The 13241-nt window shown below is 45.3% G+C and overlaps 1 protein-coding gene across 1 annotated transcript in view; it reads left to right on the top strand.

Moving 5' to 3' along the window:
• The first annotated feature begins 857 nt into the window (after positions 1-857).
• BEND7 (BEN domain containing 7) overlaps positions 858-13241 on the top strand; it is a 45279-nt gene continuing 32895 nt past the window's right edge. The window contains exon 1 of the mRNA XM_015826424.2: positions 858-936. The gene's annotated coding sequence lies outside the window, so the exon portion shown is untranslated. The remainder of the gene's footprint in view (positions 937-13241) is intronic.

Genomic DNA, 13241 nt, shown 5'->3' with positions numbered 1-13241 from the left:
TTTTGCGACCTTTCTTGCCACCGTTGTTAAGTGAATCGCTGCAGTTGATAAGTTAGTAACCCGGTTGTTGGGTGAATCTGGCTTCCCCCCATTGGCTTTGCTCGTCAGGAGGTCGCAAAAAGGGGATCACGTGACTGTGATTGTCATAATTACGAATCCGTTGCCGAACGTCTGCATTTCGATCACGTAACCGTGAGGATACTGCAGCGGTCATAAGTGTGAAAAAGGGTCATAGATCGCTTTTTTCAGTGCCCTTGTAATTTTGAAAGGTCACTAAGCGAATTGTTGTAAGTTGAGGACAACCTGTGTTTTTATTTTTAAGGTTCGGCATGTGCTTCCGTGTGTGTGTTTTTCCGGACTCCGCCGATTTGCATACTATGGAGATTAAAGATCAAATTGGAGTATTGCAATTAAAAATTAAAAATTAGGTAAAACTTAATAACAGGATATGGATTGTTTATGAAGATCTATTAAGATATGTATAAGCAAAAATGTATTGATAAATGTGAGAATGAAGTTTTCACTGAGTGATATAATTAGAAATTTACTAGCTTAAACACGATATAGTAAATGTTAAGGGAAACAGAGATGAAATATTTGATGATGTAACCTGAGATATGTACTAAAGATTTTGCTATTGAACTATTGATTAACCCAATCACCACGTTGCTTTCTAAATACTCAAATGTAAAACTGGAAAACCAATAAATAAAATAAAATGAAGAGGCATCCGTAACTTATGAAATACATACTGCATCCAATCGTGCACCGAGTGTTCATTTTCCACCCACATCCTTTACTCTGAGTTACTTTTCTTACTTCTTTTTTTCTTTTTCTTTTTGAAAATTCCAGATTATCACCAGGAGGTTTACAAGATCGCCGACTACAGTAACGATGTGAACGGCAATTCCAAAGAAGCACAACCACTTTATCTAGGTAGGTTTTCACCGGCCTGAATTTCCAGATGTTCCATCGGGGTGGAGCGAATGGGGTGTGTGTGTGAGAGAATGACAGGCTACACAACCAGAAGCATTTGATAGCCAGCGCTTTCCAACAGCTTGGTGTGTTTTTTGTTTTTTGTTTGCAGCTTGCATATCTTTTATTAACACTTGCTCTAAAAAAAAGTCATTTTGATGTGAGATGTAAATGTTTATTGCGCACGGTGCTAATTATCGCTCACCCAGAAAATCAACGGCTGAGTCTGCACTTTGCAGCTCCTTGCTTAACCTGTTTATTTTGCATATTTGCTGGCATGCTTCACTTAGCCGTGGTTTGTGTAATTGGGGTATTACATCTGTGACATCTGGAGAACAGGAATTCAATTTCCAAGAATTCGCTTTTTATTTCTTTTTTTTCTTTTTTCTTTTTGCGATGGCCATCGAAGGGATTAATGGGAATGCCTCAGTGTAATGTTCCTTCACCTCTGCAGGCGGGGCCGCTGCTTATCTCTGTTGCAGTGAAAATTAAATTTAGCCAGCTATCCAAAAGGGGCAAAGAAAATATATTGGAAATATTATAGTTTGCCTAACTGGATCTTGAAGGATTTATCGATAAATTGCTCGTTCATTTTATGATTGTGATTCCATCTCCTTGTGCCTCCATCTTTCTCTGCTTTTTAAACAATAATTTTAGTCAGCATTACAGTGATATACGTAAAAGCTAATACCGACTACAAAAAAATAAAATATAAACTGGAAAGTGCAAAGGAAAAAGGGGGAAATAAGAAAATACAGGGAGTCCTCGACTTACCACAGTTCATTTAGTGACTGAAGTTACAACGGCACTTATGACTGTTTTCCACACTTATGACTATTGCAGCATCCCCGTGGCCAGATGATCAAAATTTGGGTGCTTGGCAATTCATATTTATGATGGTTGCACCATCTGGCTCCTTCTTCCATTGCCTTCGGGTTTTTTTTTCTTTTCCAAGCATCAGGGTCTTCTTCAGCGACACTTGACTTCACAGCCAAAATATTTCAGATTTCGGTTAGGGCTTCCAGTGTAGGAGGAGTTGCAGAACTGGGGGCGGAGTCAAGAGAGGAATCAGCCTAGAACCCTACATAGTCACAAGTGGACTAAGTCGAACCACCCTTGAATTCCTTTGACCCTTATGTAACTCCTAGCAGGCACTTTCTGTGTAGATTTGGTCTTTCCCACCTGACATCTAATGAGCAACCTCGTTGTACTTTATTTAATATTGGCTGGTTGGCTTTTCTTGCTATCCAAAGAATACTTTCTAGCCTCCGTCTTTCTTTGTTTTTTAAATAATAATTCAGCATTACAGTGATATATGTAAAAGCTAATACCGACAACAGAAAAATTAAAAAAAATTGAAAGCACAAAAGAAAAGGGGGAAAAAAAAGAAAATACAGGGAGTCCTCAACTTACAATAGTTCATTTAGTGACCGCTTGAAGTTACAACACCACCGAAAAAAGTGACTTACGATCGTTTTTTTCACACTTACGACCATTACAGCATCCCCTAAAGGATCAAAATTAAGACGCTCGGCAACAGACTCACATTTATGACGGTCGCAGTGTGTCCCGGGGTCACGTGATCCCCTTTTGCGACCTTCTGACAAGCAAGGCCAAGGGGGAAGCCAGCTTCACTTAACAACCGTGTGACTAATTTAACAAACTGCAGTGATTCCCTTAACAACTGTGGCAAGGGGCAAAACTCACTTTAAAAATGTCTCGTTTAGCAACAGAAATTTTGGACTCAGTTGCGAGGACTACCTGAGGACCGCCTGTATAATGTTCTCAAAGCCCCACAATTCAGAGGCAACACTTGTTTTTTTCTCAGTGGTCCAGATTTCACAGCCATATGTTACAATGGGGAACACAACCCTTTGGTGTCAACAGGCTGTCCCCCCATGTTAATATTTTGTCTAGGTAGGCGACCTTGGCTCTTTTATGACTCATGGACTTCAACTCCCAGAATTCCTGAGCCAGCATGGCTCAGCTTGGAAACTCTCTCTTTTCTCTCAGCGTTGCTGGCTCAGGAATTCTGGGAGTTGAAGTCCACGAGTCATAAAAGAGCCAAGGTTGCCTACTCCACTCTAGATTTTTCTTTTCATAGATGTTCTCCCCAATAGCAGATGTCTCTTTATTTTTCCTCTGTGGCTAATTAGCAATCCCTACAACTGTTTTGTCTCCATTATCTACCAGTCTCAAAGGAGATATTACATCTGTCTTGAACAATAATATCGTATTAGATTCTAATGCCGAACATATTACCGTAACAGGATATCTCCTCGTTTTACTTTATGAAATAGCCATTGTGTTCTAGCCTCCCGCCTCCAGTAACGCCAAAATATACCTGACAGTCCTGAAAAATCAATGCACTCTCATTGTTTCCTCTGCCTTTTTAGGAATGTGTTACTTTTCATAAGCGCAAAAAGGCACAACCCTGTTATACGGGTAGTCCTCGGCTTAACAAGTCATTCACTGACCGTTCAAAGTTACAGCGGCACTGAGAAATGTGACTTATGACCGTTTCTCACACTTACGACTGTTACAGCATGCCCACGGTCACCTGAATGAAATTCGGATGCTTGGCAACTGACTCACTTTTATGACGGTTGCAGCGTCCCAGGGTCACTTGATCCCTTTTGCGACAAGCAAAGTCAGTGAGAAAGCCAGATTCACTTCACAACGGTGTGACTAACTTAACAACTGTCAGGGACTGACTTAATTGGTGTGGCAAGAAAGGTCGTAAAATGGAGCCAAACTCACTTAATAACCAATGTTTCGCTTAACGACAGAAATTTTGGGCTGAACTGTGGTCGTAAGTCGGGGACTATCTGTCAATGCTATTTTGCAACGGTTCTTAACTTAGGATTCAGAGTTCGCTTTTGAAAGGTTAATGCGGAGAAATAATTAGACGGTTCTGGTGTAGAAATTGTGCGAGAGACATTGATCTATGTGTAATTAACAAGGAAGAGCTTTAGGGTTTCATAAAATACAATGTTAGGTAGTGTGCAGCCTTCCGCAGGCATTTTATTTCAAGAACTGAAAATCTACATTTATTACTGATATAAAATGGGAGTGAGGTATGCTGTGGTACAGGTGTCTGTGTTTTACAACATTTTTGTCTACATGAATTGGACTTTGCCAGGCAATAATTTTGTTTTCTCCTACAGGGAAGGCCTATGTAAAACAAAGTGAGATTGTATAAAACAACTCCCACTGTAATCTTCTACATTTTGATTTAGAGTAAATCCGGTGCCATTTAGCTCTACGTAAAGGATAGAAGGCTGCGGTCTCAAAGGATAGGGTGGCATTTTTAGCATCATCAGAAAAAAAAATATTAACAGATATCTAGAGTGTGCAGTTGTCTAATCAAATGCAGGTAGTCTTCAACTCACAACAGTTTGTTTAGTGACCGTTCAAAGTTATAACGGCACTGAAAAAAAATGACTTATGACCTTTGCAGTCTCCCTGTGATCATGTGATCAAAATTCAGTCAGCTTGGCAACTGACTCATATTTACGATGGTCACAGTGTCCCAGGGTCATGGTGATCCCCTTTTGCGACCTTCGGACAAGCAGTCAATGGGGAAGCCAGATCCACTTAACAACCGTGTTACAAACCTAACAACTGCAGTGATTCACTTCGCAACTGTGGCAAGAAAGGTTGTAAAATGGGAGAAAACCCACTTAACAACTGTCTCCGTTAGCAACATAAATTTTGGTCTCAGCTGAGCCCAAAATTTTCAGGGCTGTTGTAACTTCAAACAGTCCTAAACGAATGATTGTACGTCAAGGACCACATGACATATCAGTCCATCTTAAGCATGTAGAGTGTTAACGAACGAAGGCGAATATAGGTGTCCCAGGATAATATTACAGGATCCAATCTGGATCGGTCACTGGAAGTGGGGTTTTTTGTCTTCCGAGCTTTAGGAACCGTGTTGGAGCCCGTCCTGAGGGAACTTCTCTCTAGCTGAGCGTGTTCTGTTCTGTCCTGTGTGTGATATTTATAGGGCACTTGTTGTATGTGGCTTTTTAGATGTTGATTGGGGGTATTGATGGCTGGCTTTTAAGTCATTAGCTGTCATTTGCTTGTGCTGCCCAGCCCTCACCTCCTAAGTACTTGATAAACTGATGGTAAATCAGCACTCCTGTTGACTGACAAGGAGTCGTTTCCCAGCTTCAATCATTTCCCTGGCTGTTTTTGTCCCTGCTCAGCCAACAATCTTATTAGCTGCGAAACTGAATGTGCGCCGTTCATTGCAATGTGAAGCTACCAATGAGTTGGGGTTTTTGACCGCTCGCTTGTGCTCTTCCAATCTGGCGGTCGGCTACCTCCCCGTCTGTCCTACATAGGGGTAATCATTATTGCTCAAATATTCAGGAAGCAGATACGCTGTTGTAATAATGGCCTAAGTTGTTAGAACATGGAACCGAGCTGACTTTGAGAGGCATCTTCTAAACAGTTGGGAAGAAATGCTTGCTGTTTTACGTGTTTTGAATTCTTGCCCGCTCTGCCAAGGAGATGAGAAGAGGGAGGAGACTGGATGTTTGAAAAATCGTTTGCATTTTTCCAAGCATGACTCTTATTATTAAGACTCAGAGTTGACTCACAGGCTTTTTTTGGCACAGCTCAGCAGCCAGACATGCAAAAGATTCTCGAAAGAGCGCAGAGTTTCTCTGACTTAACTGCAAGGCAACATTTGCATGCTTTTGAATGACCCGTCTCTGCTTTTGGTAGATAAGATTTCTCTTAGTAGCTTAATCGAATTGTTGGGTTCCCAGAGCCACGGTTCAGTGCAGCACCTAGGCCCAGGATCCTGTCATTTTTAGCTAGAGCAGTGGTTCTCAACCTTTTTAATGCCGCGACCCCAACCGATCGTAAGTCGAGGACTAAACCGGTTGTAAGTCGAGGACTAAACCGGTCGTAGGTCGAGGACTACCCAACCGGTTGTAAGTCGACGACTTTCCCTACCCGGGAGCACCGCGCATGCGTGGTTCCGCCCCCTGTGCTGGCCGAGGCGTAGCTGGCAAGCAGCAGAGATGGAGCAGGCCGACCACCAGCTGGCCCAGCCCAAGGGAGGTAAGGCACCCGCCGAAAAAGGGAAAGAAAATGGCGGACAAAAAAAATGGCGGACATCCTTGCTTGGCGACCCCCGTGAAATGGTCGATCGACCCCAAATGGGGTCCCGACCCACAAGTTGAGAACCACTGAGCTAGAGCCTATCTAATTCCTTGCTAGCTGTCTTGTCACCCTATGTTGACCCCCAGCTTCATGGCACCTCATGAGTTAATCAATATTGGATGAAGAAGGTGACTTAACCAAACTGGCAGGGACCTTGGAAGTCTTACGCACCCCCACAATAATATAGCTTCTCAACATAAATCCAATAAAAAGCAGTAGTAGTTAGTGATGGGAAGAATTGGTTCTCCTTTTCACACCAGTGCCCCTTCATCTGCATCATACGTGCTACATTCCAACTTAGCATGAGGTGTACATTTTCCTTATTTATTTGTTATATTTGAAATAAGTCAGTGTCTGCCATCCAAACAAGAATTCGGCATCTTTTATTTCCCAGGCGCACATATTTCATTGTACGTCAGATTTGAATAAATCGTAGTCTAAGTCTGCAAGCTTTAAAGCTGACCTGTGTTCTGCCCCAGGGGGTACATACAGCATTTAAGAATATAAACCCTAGCTCAGGGGTAGGCAACCTTGGCTCTTTTATGACTCGTGGACTTCAACTCCCAGAATTCCTGAGCCAGCCATGCTGAGGGGAAAGGGAGAGGTTTCCAAGCTGAGCCATGCTGGCTCAGGAATTCTGGGAGTTGAAGTCCACGAGTCATAAAAGAGCCAAGGTTGCCTACCCCTGACCTAGCTGAATGATAGACAATACAAAATAACAGAATAACAGATTGGAAGGGACCTTGGAGGTCTTCTACTCAGGCAGGAGACTCTATATATTCCAGACAGATGGCTGTCCAGTCACAGTGTTGGAGAAGGAAGGAAGGAAGGAAGGAAGGAAGGAAGGAAGGAAGGAAGGAAGGAAGGAAGGAAGGAATAGCAGAATAACAGAGTTGGGAGGGACCTTGGAAATATTCTAGTCCAGCCCCCTGCTCAAGCAGGAGATCCTATAACATTTCAGACAAGTGGCTATCAAATCTCTTCTTAAAAGCCTCCAGTGATGGAGAAGGGAGGGAGGGAGGGAGGAAGGAAGGAAGATCAACAGAATAACAGCGTTGGAAGAGACCTTGGAGGTCTTCTAGTCCAACCCCCTGCTCAAGCAGGAGACCCTGTGCCATTTCAGACAAATGGCTATCAAATCTCTTCTTAAAAGCCTCCAATGATGAGAAAGGAGGGAGGGAGGGAGGGAGGGAAGGAAGGAAGGAAGGAAGGAAGGAAGGAAGGAAGGAAGGAAGGAAGGAAGGAAAACAGAATAACAGAGTTGGAAGGGACCTTGGAGGTCTTCTAGTCCAACCCCCTGCTCAGGCAGGAGACCCTATACCATTCCATACAAATGGTTGTCCCGTCCCTTCTTAAAAACTTCCAGTGTTGGAGCACCCACAACATCTGGTGGCAAGCTGTTCCACTGGTTAACTGTCCTCACTGTCCTCTCCTTAATTCCAGGTTGCTTCTCTCCTTGACTGGTTGAATCCATTGTTTCTTGTCCTGCCTTCAGGTGCTTGGGAGAATAGCTTGACGTGATTTGAAAACCCCATAAGACAGTGAATCTGCAACATTATTAATTCTATTTCCATCTTTTATTTTCTCCCGCCTCCTTTCAATGTGAGACCTGTTTTTCTTTCTAAGATATAGTGACATCCTTTTGTGGCAGCCTAACAGTGGCCCAGTGTGACTGTTTGAACCAGCCTCCCCTTTTCTCTCTGACTGCTGTAACTTCCTAATTCTTTGGAAACTGGTTTTGGCTGTTTAAATCTGCAGATTACGCAGTCTGTAAATTGCAGTTTTCTTTTGAACTGTAACGGAATGTTTCTTTATTAGATGTTTATCCTGTCTTTCTTACAGGTAGTCCTCAGCTTACAACAGCTTGTTTAATGACCGTTCGAAGTTACAACGGCACTGAAAAAAGTGACTTGTGACCGTTTTTAACACGACCGTTGCAGCCATCCCCACGGACACGTGATCAAAATTCAGACGCTTGGCGACCGGCTCATATTTATGACGGTTGCAGCGTCCCTGGGTCATGTTGATCCCCTTTTGTGACCTTCTGACAAACAAGGTCAATGGGGAAGCCAGCTTCACTTAACAACAAATGTATGTGGTTAACAGCTGCAGGGACTCACTTGACAATTGTGGCAAGAAAAATTCGTAAAACTCACTTAACAAATGTCTCACTTGGCATCATAAATTTTGGGCTCAATTGTGGTCGTATGCTGAGGACTACGTGTATGTATGTCAGAAGTAATCAGAAATTATTTTAGGTTACGATAACAAAGAAACTTGCAAGGCGCAAAACAGCCAAATCGCGGTTTGGCATGAAGCGAACTGACTCAGCAGCTCTTCCATTCCATAATTATCTTCCTTCCTGCCTGTTCAAAAGCTTCAGGAAGATACTGTACACAGGATAGAGAGTGATTCAAAGCACTATTCAGGTGGTCCTCGACTTACAACGGTTTGTTTAGTGACCGTACAAAGTTACAACGGCATTGAACTGACTCACGACCGTTTTTCACACAATCATTGCAGCCTCCCCGTGATCCTATGATCAAAATTCAGACGCTTGGCAACTGACTCACACAACAGTTGCAGTGTCCCTGGGGGTGTGTGTCACGTGATCCCCTTTTGCGCACCAGGGACCGGTTCCACGGAGAAAGGTTTTTCAACGGGCTGGAGAGTGCGTGGTTTTGTGTGCTGCCTGCATCCCGTGGATGGGGCTTTGCTTGTTTGCGTGGCCTGGCTGCTGGCATGCCGCAGCCTGGTACCGGTCCACGGACCGGGGGGGTTGGAGACCCCTGCCTTAACCGCCGTGACAAGAAAGGTCGTAAAATGGGGCAAAACCCACAATAACCGCCTTGCTTAGCAACGGAAATTTTGGCCTCAGTTACCGCATGGCTAGCTAAATCGACGTCCAAGTAGGTTTTTGCAATGTACTTATAGGCCACTATTATTGATTTTTCAATTGTGTTTGATGGAGCACCTCTTCCAGATCTCCTGGACCCATTGCATTTACTCACTTGGAGCGGTAACATTATGTGAAAATGTGCAGGGGGTGGGGGCGGACAGTTTCAACAATGCTTCCTATTTATTTGCATCCCTGGAGGCTGTGTGCCCCAATGATGCCAGCTGATGAAAGACTCACCCCGTTTTAATCTGCATGGCCCCTGGCACCCCAGAAAGCATTAGCTCTGCAGCAGACCTCTGTGCTCTAATCTGCTCCTTTGGGTATTTGCTGAGTTTTGCCTGGCGTCGTCGTTAGCGTCTAAAAATAGCTTTTAAATGTTATCGGTACCTTTCCTTGAGATGCCTGACACGGCTAGGGTGGATTACACCATAAATATTGCAAAAAAAAAAAATACACTGGAATAAGCCAAGCAAGTGGAGGTGCAGCATTCAGATTTAAAGCTGTTATTTCCAAAGTTGTAAGAGACTTTCCGACGTGCATTTGGTATAACAGAATTAATAGCGTTGGAAGGGACCTTAGAGGTCTCCTAGTCCAGCCCCCTGCTCAGGCAGGAGAACTTATACCATTTTAGACAAATGGATGTCCAGTCTCTTTTTAAAAACCTCCAGTGTTGGAGCATTCACCACTTCTGGAGGCAGGTTGTTCCACTGGTTAATTGTTCTAACTGTCAGGAAGTTTCTCCTTAGTTCTAGGTTGCTTCTCTCCTTGGTTAGTTTCCATCCGTTGCTTCTTGTCCTGCCTTCAGGCACTTTGGAGAATACTTGACTCCCTCTTCTTTGTGGCAGCCCCTGAGATATTGGAACACTGCTATCATGTCCCCCCTCGTCCTTTTCTTGATTAGTTTGACACAATTTCTATTAGACATCTTTTTTTGTATTTCAGGGAAGTGCCAGGGCCTTGGCTGATCTGTTGGGAGAGGAGGGTTGACGTGAGGGGTCCTTGGTGCTCTCTGAGCTGACGTTTCATTACCAAGCTAGGCAACATCATCAGTGCTAGTAGAGAGTGGGGCTTATTCTCAATTTATATACTAGTGCAGACATGTCAAACACAAGGCCCCGGGGCCGGATGCGGCCCGCAAAGTGGTTTCATGTGGCCCGCGAAGCCATCCTGGAAACAGTGAGGGAACGGGCCCCGCTGCCTTGGCCCTGGCCCAGGCCGGCCGGGAGCCAATGTACAATTTTGTGGTGGCCATCTATGCTGAAACGCATTCAGTCTTAGCTCCACAAGGCCGCCTGGAAACAGCGAGGAACCAGCCCCTGCCGCATCGGCCCCACCCTCTGGGTGCATGCTGGGGAGATGTCACCCTTTGTGAGGAATGAAGAAATGGACCATGCCTTGGCGCTTGCCCCGGTCCCACCCCCTTCTGCCAGAGACCCTCAGATCTGTCCCACTCCTGCCCAGGCCCCCACGGGCACCCTTGACGAGAACGATGTAGAGCTGGCCATGCCCACCCAGTAGGCCACACACACCCCGCCCCCCCCAGGGCAACCGCAATGCTGATGCGGCCCTCAATGAAATTGAGTTTGACACCCCTGTACTAGTGGCTTGCCCTATCAATGTTGGAAATGTTCCTGGTGGTTCCTTGATTGTATACTGGTAACTTCTTCGGCACTTCCTAGATTGGGATATTGTGTACGTCCTGATTGTTGATCTGATGCTAATCTTGGTGTTCATCTATGCTCATCCGGGTGTTGATTGCTGGTGGGGAAGCGTTTTGGACCCTTTTGGGCTTGTTGATTGTCTCCAGATGTTGTTTATGTCTACGTGTCTGTTGATGGCCGGTTTGTCAGCGTGGAGAGGAATGCAACCTTAACTGCAAAGACAACATAAATAAAAACGAAAGAGGAAGTAAGATTTCTCTAACTCAGTATATCCTCTTTGTGTTTCTCTACGCAGCTTAGGAATTCCGGTGAATACTTCAGGCTGAGCAAGACAAATATTTGGTTTTGTATTGACACTACCACGGCTGATGGGGTTTTTTTGTTTTGTTTTTTCCAATGCAACCGAGCCTTTGCATTCACATTGTCTAATTTGGGATTGCTTTTAATTCAGGGAGCAGTTTTGAGGTGCAGAAAAGAAAGATGAAATTTGAAGCCCACACAGTGCTAGGCTGCATTAACAGAGGGATAGAATCAAGATCATGTAAAGTGTTAATACCACTTTACAATGCCTTGGTAAGGCCACACCTGGAATACTGCATTCAGTTTTGGTCACCACGATGTAAAAAAGATGTTGAGATTCTAGAAAGAGTACAGAGGAGAGCAACAAAGATGATTAGGGGACTGGAGGCTAAAGCATATAAGGAACGGCTGCTAGAATTGGGTATGTCTAGTTTAATGAAGAGAAGGACGAGGGGGGACATGATAGCAGTCTTCCAATATCTCAGGGGCTGCCACAAAGAAGAGGGAGTCAAGCTGTTCTCCAAAGTGCCTGAAGGAAGGACAGGAAGCAATGGATGGAAACTAATCAAGGAGAGAAGCAACCTAGAACTAAGGAGAAATTTCCTGACAGTGAGAACAATTAATCAGTGGAACAACCTGCCTCCAAAAGCTGTAAATGCTGCAATACTGAAAGTTTTTAAGAAGAGACTAGACAGCTATTTGTCTGAAATGGTATAGGGTTTCCTGCCTGAGCAGGGGGTTGGACTAGATGACCCCCAAGGTCCCTTCCAACTTTATTATTATTATTATTAAGATGGGCTGGACCCAGCTGGAAGCTCTGGGAGGAAAAAAAAATCAGCAGATTCTCCCAGTGCATCTCTTGAGGAGAGGTAACTGGATTGGGGGGGGGGGCTTTCCAAGAATGGGGCTGAATCCCCCATTCTAAGTCTCTTCCTGCTCCCAGGACCAAGAGTAGAACTACCTTAAGGGCTCAGCAAAGACCCGGGACCCAGCCAAGAGTCTTGTAGGCCAGGGCTTTTCAACCTTTTCACCCATTGTACCACTTTTAGGATATGGCAACATCCGAGTACCACGAGTCACCTAGCAAGGTGTCAAAAACGTGATGACCCCCCCCCCAAAAAAAGGGAAAAAGTGATAAAGTACAGGTAGTCCTCGACTTACAACAGTTCGCTTAGTGACTGTTCGGAGTTACAATGGCACTGAAAAAAGTGCCCCCCCAAGCCACAGCCGAGCAAGACACCTGCCTGCCCACCCGCGCTCTTCCTCCTGTCCGAGGTTTCCATTGTTGTGAGCATTTCTGTTGAGGATTGGCAGTGGGGGTGGGGTGGGGGGTGTTTGGTTTTTATTCCCCCCGTCTGCTGGGTGGTTGCAGCAGGTTTTGGTCCCTTCACATGACCCTGGGACACTGTGACCGTCATAAATATGAATCGGTTGCCAAGCATCTGTATGTAAATCACAAGATCCTGGAGAGGCTGCAACATTCCAGATGATCGGCGCTTCTTCTGGGCTCAGCAGAAGCGTCAGGATCAGTGCTGCTTTCCAGCTGATTGGTGCTTCTTCAGGGCTCAGCAGAAGCGCCAGGATCAGCGCTGAGCTCCAGCTGGAGCCTGGCGCTAATCCTGGTGCTTCCGCTGAGCCCGGACAGCCCTGCAGCTCCAGCCATCTCTCGCTCAGGCTTGTGCGGTGCTGCCACCGGTTCAGCTCATTCCCCTCCCCTGCTACTTTTCTAGGATGGTCGCGTACCACCTGCCAGGTGCCAATGTACCACAGGTGGTACCCGTACCACTGGTTGAAAAGCCCTGTTGTAGGCTTCACAGCTCTATTTAGAGTACAGGTGGTCCTTGACTGACCACCATAACTGAGCCCAAAATTTATGTTGGTTAAGTGAGTTTTGCCCCATTTTACGACCTTTCATGCTGCAGTTGTTAAGTGAATCATTGCCCTTGTTAAATTAGTTACATGGTCGTTAAATGAATCCGACTTCCCCCACTGATGTTGCTTGTCAGAAGGTCGCAAAAGGGGATGGCCGCGTAGATGGTTCCGTCCCAGGCGCCTGATGGACCCTGAGAGGTTCCTGACGGAGCTTGAGCCATATCCAGAGGATCTAGTTCACGACTCGGCGGAAAATCAGGCGGCGGCTTGGGAAGCAGCCGCTGCCGCGGCACTGGACCGAGTCGTGCCTTTGCGGCCTCTGACCCGGCGCAGATCTCAACTGGCTCCTTGGT

The sequence above is a fragment of the Protobothrops mucrosquamatus genome, unplaced genomic scaffold (genome assembly GCF_001527695.2).
Source record: "Protobothrops mucrosquamatus isolate PMUCROS unplaced genomic scaffold, P.Mucros_1.0 scaffold3128, whole genome shotgun sequence".
Lineage (NCBI taxonomy): Eukaryota > Metazoa > Chordata > Lepidosauria > Squamata > Viperidae > Protobothrops > Protobothrops mucrosquamatus.
The sequence above is the reverse complement of the archived record's forward strand: the minus strand, read 5'-3'. Positions and strand labels throughout refer to the sequence as shown.